General features: G+C 32.1%; 1 non-coding gene across 1 annotated transcript; it reads right to left on the reverse strand.

Annotated features, from left to right (window-relative positions):
- Positions 1-3,389: 3,389 nt before the first annotated feature.
- On the reverse strand, positions 3,390-3,560 carry LOC131013777 (small nucleolar RNA snoR127). The gene has a single exon (XR_009097859.1). It is a non-coding gene; the product is annotated as a small nucleolar RNA snoR127 (small nucleolar RNA).
- Between the last annotated feature and the right edge of the window lie 4,174 nt (positions 3,561-7,734).

Here is a 7,734-nt window from a genome sequence, read left to right on the forward strand (position 1 = left end):
TTATCCCACCAAAGTCTGATCCAACGACAAATGTATGATCACAAATAAAAGTGAATGCCCTAATTCTAAATGAACTACGAAATTCATCAGTTTCTTCATCGCATTCAATATTATCTTTCGGTGCAAAAAATACCATACCGTTTTCACCGCCTATCAACACAAAATTGATTTCATCGATCCAAAAAACATGTAAAGATGGAAGCTTTACAGAATCATCAAACTTAGTGTCATATAATTCAAAATCAACCAAATAATAATGATGAGAAGTGATGTTTTCAAATCCCTTAAAAATTCAATATCAGCATAAAATACCAAAATTTTGTTAGTACCGTAATGAACTGCCTGGGGTTCGCATTTCTGCCCTTGCATTTCATAAACCTTATTCAGATGAGTTTTATTGAAGTGGGGTACCGATTCATGCGATCGCATCGTCAAGTACTCGACCGAAAGATGAAAGTTGTGTACGCCAACGAAATTGGTGTCATCATCATCCTTGCCGAAACATTCAACATATGATAACTTATTCCTTCAAACATGTAGATTGTTGCACCGATCCTACAGAAATAAATATGAGGGGCGAGATCATAAAATGCAAGATTTCGAAATTCGCGGCACAAATTGTTGGCCACTGTCATATGGATTAATACAGTCTAAATTGACGATATCAACATCATCGGCAGCGCCATCATCCAGATGTAAATCAGTGTCATATAATTCAAAACCAACCAAATAATGATCTTGTAGTCGCATCGAGGGGTTTGGAACTTCGTCGACCTGTACAAGCAGTGCCTTCAAATCCCTCCGATGGAGCTGGTGGCCTCGAAGACCACCGGCTCGTATTTGGCCAATTGCTTAGCGGCCACGAGGCCGCTAATGCCACCACCGATGATGCCGATTTTGTGGGACTCAATTGCCATGGGTGAAAATGAGAGCAAGATTTGTTTTTAATGTTATTGTTTTTGAGGTGATGAGTTTTTGAGTATGCTAGGGTTATGAGTTTATAGAGAGAAATTGCCCTTCATCACCTCAAAAACTCTAACATACTCAACAACTCATCACCTCAAAAGCAATAACCTTAAAAACAAATCTTGCTCTCATTTTCACCCATGGCAATCGAGTCCCACAAAATCGGCATCATCGGTGGTGGCATTAGCGGCCTTGTGGCAGCTAAAAAACTGGCCAAATACGAGCCGATGGACTTCGAGGTCATCAGCTCCATCGGAGGGGTTTGGAGGCACTACTTGTATAGGTCAACGAAGCTCCAAACCCCTCGATGCGACTACGAGATCATTATTTGGTTGGTTTTGAATTATATGACACTGAGTCTAATGATTTCATCGATCCGAAAAACATGTAAAGATTTAAGCTTTATAAAATCATTAAACTTAGTGTCATATAATTCAAAACCAACTAAATAATGATCTCGTAGTCGCATCGAGGGATTTGGAACTTCGTCGACCTGTACAAGCAGTGCCTCCAAACCCCTCCGATGGAGCTGGTGGCCTCGAAGACCACCAACTCGTATTTGGCCAGTTGCTTAGCGGCCACGAGGCCGCTAATGCCACCGCCGATGATGCCGATTTTATGGGACTCGATTGCCATGGGTGAAAATGAGAGCAAGATTTGCTTTTAATGTTATTGCTTTTGAGGTGATGAGTTTTTGAGTATGCTAGGGTTATGAGTTTATAGAGAGAAATTGCCCTTTATCACCTCAAAAACTCTAGCATACTCAAAAACTCATCACCTCAAAAGCAATAACCTTAAAAACAAATCTTGCTTCATTTTCACCCATGGCAATAGTCCAACAAAATCGGCATCATCGGCGGTGGCACTAGCGGCCTCGTGGCCGCTAAGCAACTGGCCAAATACGAGTCGGTGGTCTTCGAGGCCATCAGCTCCATCGAAGGGGTTTGAAGGCACTGCTTATACAGGTCGACGAAGCTCCAAACCCCTCAATGCGACTACGAGATCATTATTTGGTTGGTTTTGAATTATATGACACTGAATTTAATGATTCTGTAAAGCTTCCATCTTTACATGTTTTTCGAATCGATGAAATCAATTTTGTGTTGATAGGCGGTGAAAATGGTATGGTATTTTTTACACCCAAAGATAATATTGAATGGGATGGGGACGCTGATGAATTTCATAGTTCATATGGGGCTTGTAAGGTTGGAAATAAATTTGGGGCTTGTAAGATTGGAAATAAATCTGGTGATGAATTTCTTTTTCCGCTATGCTCGTATGTTTCTACGTAGATAAAGGAGATCGTCGTTTCGCATCTTCTTTCTCACCACCTTGAGCATTCTCTACAGATGATTATAGAGGGCATAGGCATTCCACCTCTTCCCCTTTCACATCCAAGTCTAGGTGATTTTATATCTCAAGTTAAGAAAGTATAATAAAGATAAGCCAAAATATAATTAAGAATCTGAAATAAGTACAGTTAATTGTGCACTGAATGCTTGAAACATATGGTAATCCACATTATGAAAAAAAAAAAAAAAACAAGTCCACTCTTGCAAAAACATCATTGTATGATCATTTTTTTGTTACACTTTCTAACACCCATGAAAACATTATTTTTTTTATCACACCATTTCTTTATCTATGTGTTATGATCTAAGATGCAAACAATGTCAAAACATTATCACACCATCTCCCATGATAATATTATCATGAATTGTGAGTGAAAATGAGGGAAAAGGGCTGGCCCGAAGAAAATTTTCTTCTCTGTAGAACATGTAAAAAAAAATAAGAAAATGGTGAAAATATATCTTCTTTAACCTTTTCCATCAAGGGTGCATTCCCTTTAATGGAAAACATATATTTTCACTATTTTTTCAGTTTTCTCATATATATGATGATGAACAATTTCTCTCGGGCCCCGAGAATGTAAATTAATAAATCTGAGTAGCTTTTTTTTTTCCCTCATTTTCACCTCAATTCATAATTAATACTATTATCATGGAGTTTTATATTATCCTCATATTTTCTCAACACTCTTTCTCATGATAAATTTATACATAAACACAATACATTCAAAAGAAAATGCACCCAAAAAGAGATGTCTAGTTCTTCAACATGGGATATCAATTGGTCAAAGCACAAGACATATGCAAAGCATGAGATATATCACTCCAGAAATTTTAGGATGTGATACCTGGCTAGCCGTTTGTAAATTTGTTGCCGAACTTTATGAATAACCTTGTTTTTAAGGGGACACCAAACGATGCGAATTCCTGTCTATGAACATTGAAGTTCAGGGTTCAAACTCCACCGCTCCCCCTCCCCACAAGTCAAAAAAATTTATGAATAACCTGCCAAAGATAATTAAGGAAAACAAAGATTCAAGATAGGCTGTATTTAATAACAATTAATTAGAAAGCTCTGATCAGGTGAGAACCAATCCCTCTATTTAATCATCAGATAGGTGCACTTCAACAAAGGGTGTCATTGCCATTTCATTTAATACACAAATATATAAGCTAAAAGCTTAATTTCGACAAACACCTTAGGAGCACATCCTTCTATGATTTGGCTAAGACGCATCATTCCAGAGCAACATATTTATGCCAAATAAATAATTTAAAAAAAGCATAAAAGTAAAACTGCTGTGTGCTAAAATCAAATTAATTCATTCTTCGTTGCTGGCATTCATCTAATCATCTTCATAATCACTACCAGAAATGTAGACGGAAATCGAGAATCAAAGAGACTAATAATGATATATAATAGCAAATATAAAAACAAATCAGCACATAAAATTCAATCTTCCACAAGAAAAATAAATAAAATACAAATGATGTATGGAAACCTAGAAACCTTCCATCTTTTGTAGCCGAGATAAAGGAAGAGAATTGAATTGATCAAACCCTAGTCATGTGTATTATGGAATACAAATGTTATTTCAATTATATCCATAAAATAAAGAAACCAACAAATTTTAGGACTCTCGAGTTCACTGTTGTAATTATTTTTTATGGGTTAATTGGAAATTAAATCCAATATTTTAACGTTTATGCAAATTAAATCCAACATTTATACTATATTGCAATAATATTCCAACCTTTTAGCAATTTGTAGCGAATTTGACATTCTTAAATTTTTTGCATGTATTTATACTTAAATTGATTGAAGACTTTTGAAATTTATAGGCTGGGATTGTCTATCCTCAAATGCTATTAATTATGTCTTCTTATAACGTTTAAAATTGCAACTCGATCATTAAAATCTCTAATTTTCATTTTGCCGATATATCTGATGATAAAATTGATGATACACGACAATGAACTTCAAAAATCCTTTATTAATTTTTGAATTTCGATGTCAAATGGTTATCCCAAGTCTTAATTAGCTCAAAATTCGTGCAAAATAATAATAATAATAATAATGATAATAATAATAATAATAATAATAATAATAATAATAATAATAATAATAATAATAATAATAATAATAATAATAATAATAATAATAATAATAATGAGAGAGAGAAATTTGCTACAAATTGAAAAGTTAATGCAGCGTTTTTAAAAATATGAAAGACTGAGATTTATTTGCAATTAATATTTTCTTTTTATATTGTTGGGAAGATTTGAAATTTCCACTCTTTTCTTATTTTTTATTTCTTTCAAACCCCTCTTTTCATTTTGGATGGCTGTTAGTTGAATGGGGGATTTACACTATTTATTTGAATAATAGGCAAAACATAAAATGGACATTCTTTAATTTTTTGTTGACATTTTCACTATTTATTTGGATAAATAGACACAACATAAAGTTTGGGTTATTCTTTAGTTTTGGTGCCAAGTGTCAACCATAAAAGTGGTTTTTGGGTCGTCAGCCCATTATTGATAAATAGAATTGGGCTTTATTTAAAGAAGAGAAATTTGGGAACTAATATTTTATTTTATGTCCTAAAATAAGAGAAAATATTGTTGCATATTTTTAAGCTAATAAATTGTTGTATCTTAATCTAATCATAATATATTTTTCTCTAAATAGTCCAAAAAAAGTTTCCTACCCTCATATGTTATGCTTTCATACACACATTATTAATTATTATTTATTTTAAATTATGAATGTTGCACTTGCATGTATATCTACAACAATATATATATGAGTAATTGCGCCACAACTTCTTACTCAAACAGCCTCTCCATCACATAGAAGCGTAATATTGATACATTAAATATTTATAAATAGATTGATTTAAATGTATTATTTGATTACGTTAGAAAAGTTACATCAATATATCATGCTGGCAAAATAAATAAGTTTTATATGGCGGCAAGCTACTATAATCCAAGTAGTATTCTTCTTTCTTTCATTAAAACACGCATCCCCCAATTATTTATTCCTTTCAAGCTTCAAGTAACATTTCCATTGCTTTAACCTTCTTGTATTGAGTTAATCCTTTTCCTAATTGGAAATCATGAATTTTGTGCTTACCAATTCTCTTAATCAATTCAGAACACAATATAACTAATATAATAAGACTGAGCCCTAAACTCATACTCCCTCCGTCTCACTATAAGTGAGACCCTTTTTTTGGGCACGTGAATTAAGAAAAATATGTATTTTGTGTGTAGGTGAAAAAGCGAAAAGGTGTTTAAAGGTAAAACTTTTATCCAGAAAAGAAAGAGCCTCACTTATGATGGGACACCCAAAATAAAAAGAGTCTCACGTATAATGGGACGGAGGGAGTATACATTTTTGCAATTCAAGCAATTCCTATTTAGGTGCACATTGAATAAGTACACTTTATATGTACTCCATATACAACAAATCATATAAATGACCTAATAAATTGATTTTGAACATGTTCGGCGCATAGGTATTGATGAGATTCGAATTTAAAATATTTCAAATAGTATAATATGCGTTTTCTTAAATCATTCTCTTTAAGTGCCTCATTGTAAATGTTAAAATGATTATTTAAAAAAAAAAATTTACTTGTCATTCTTGGTGAAAATGACCGAAAGTTTCCCAAAAAAAAATTTCCCTTCGATATTGCTTTTTGCAGAGGCATGCGTGTTAATTAATGGAAACTAATCACAAAAAGACTGAACCCTGTAATCAGTTATCAGTAAATTTGGAATTTTACATATTAATTCATCAATTATCAAAACAAAGATACGAGCATAATCGAAATGCATTATTCACAACAATATAAATAATATGAGTTGCCACGTTTCTTCAATGCACTCTTCTAATATTTATATAACTTTATGTCGAACAAGAGTGTGCATATTATTTGGAAGAGTTATGCTATGCCTATGCAGCTCCATTGTGATTAGCCATAAATAAACTAGTTAAAATAGAAAAATATATATATAATTTATTTTTATTATTTCCAAAATAAAAAATTTAACTATTTTATTGTATTGTCCACATTCTAGCTATTTCTTTTTATTTATTTTTAATTCTTTTAAAGAACAAAATAAAAATAAAAAATTGTAAAATAATTTGAATGTAGACAATACAATAAAACAACTAAATAATTTTAAAAAAATGAATATAGTTTTTTTGTATTTAACTATAGTTCATGAGTGCATAGATTAATTATGAGTAGTTTTTGTTATTTTTATACTTAAAAAAATAATAAAAACATTAAAAAGATACAAAAAAAAATACAATGTGAAGAAAATAATTAAACTAACTATTTTTTTTAATTTTGAATAAAAATTTTAAAATAAATTAATTATATTTTATTGGTGATATATTTTGTTGAAATAACATAATTTTAGAAACGGAGAGAGTAGCCTCCATCTCCATGTAGAAAACTGGGCAAGTCCTATCGATCTACGTGCATTGCGTGTCGCAACCTTCTCTCAAAACACACAAGTAGTAGTTGCAGAGAGAGAGAGAGGGAATGCATATTCCCATCATATCGTGTCCCTCCATTTACACTCAACTTGTGCTCATCATTACGCCATTTCTTGCACTGCTCTCTCAATTCAATTCCCGACATGATTTCTTGTTATATGCTGTGAGGGGGCAAAAACTGCAAAAACCCCCACTTTCTAAGGCACACTGCAGACTTTCACTTTGCTTGTGTGTATAGATTTCCAACTCCATCTATCCACCTAAATTCTCACCTCATTTCCAAATTAATTCTAACTGCACACTTTCACATTCTTACCCACCATCTTCCTTCTTCCCAGGGGCGGATCCAGGATTCAATGTTAGGGGGGCTGAATCTATTGGACTATGGTGCTTGAAAATATTTACACGGGGGTTCGGGGGCGGGAGCCCCCGAAGCAAATTTTTTTGAGCATTCCGTACACTTCATTTCATACATTTTTTCAACAATCACTTAATATAATAAGATAATTGTTCGCAATTCAATTAATTCAACATCAAGTAGATTGAAAGCATATAAAAACGTACTTTTATTCATTTTTCTTAAAAAAAAATTTGTTTCATCTTCTAAACAAATAAACTAATTTTCATTGTTAGTAATTAGTAATTTTACTTTTACCTTTAGAATTGACTCAAATTTAACATTAAAAATTAACTAAGAAAGAAAAAATGATAAAAATAATACTATAAATGTAACAACTCAATGTGTTGAGCAATTAATATGGATAGTTGGATACTATAAATAATGTATTACTATATTTTTTCTTGTATTTTTTTATTTATATACACATATATATAGATATAAAACAAAATAATAAATATATATATCTATAATTTAAAAAAAAAAAAAAAAACTCAAAAATTGGG

This window comes from Salvia miltiorrhiza, chromosome 2, assembly GCF_028751815.1.
Source record: "Salvia miltiorrhiza cultivar Shanhuang (shh) chromosome 2, IMPLAD_Smil_shh, whole genome shotgun sequence".
In the NCBI taxonomy this organism is placed as follows: Eukaryota; Viridiplantae; Streptophyta; class Magnoliopsida; order Lamiales; family Lamiaceae; genus Salvia; species Salvia miltiorrhiza.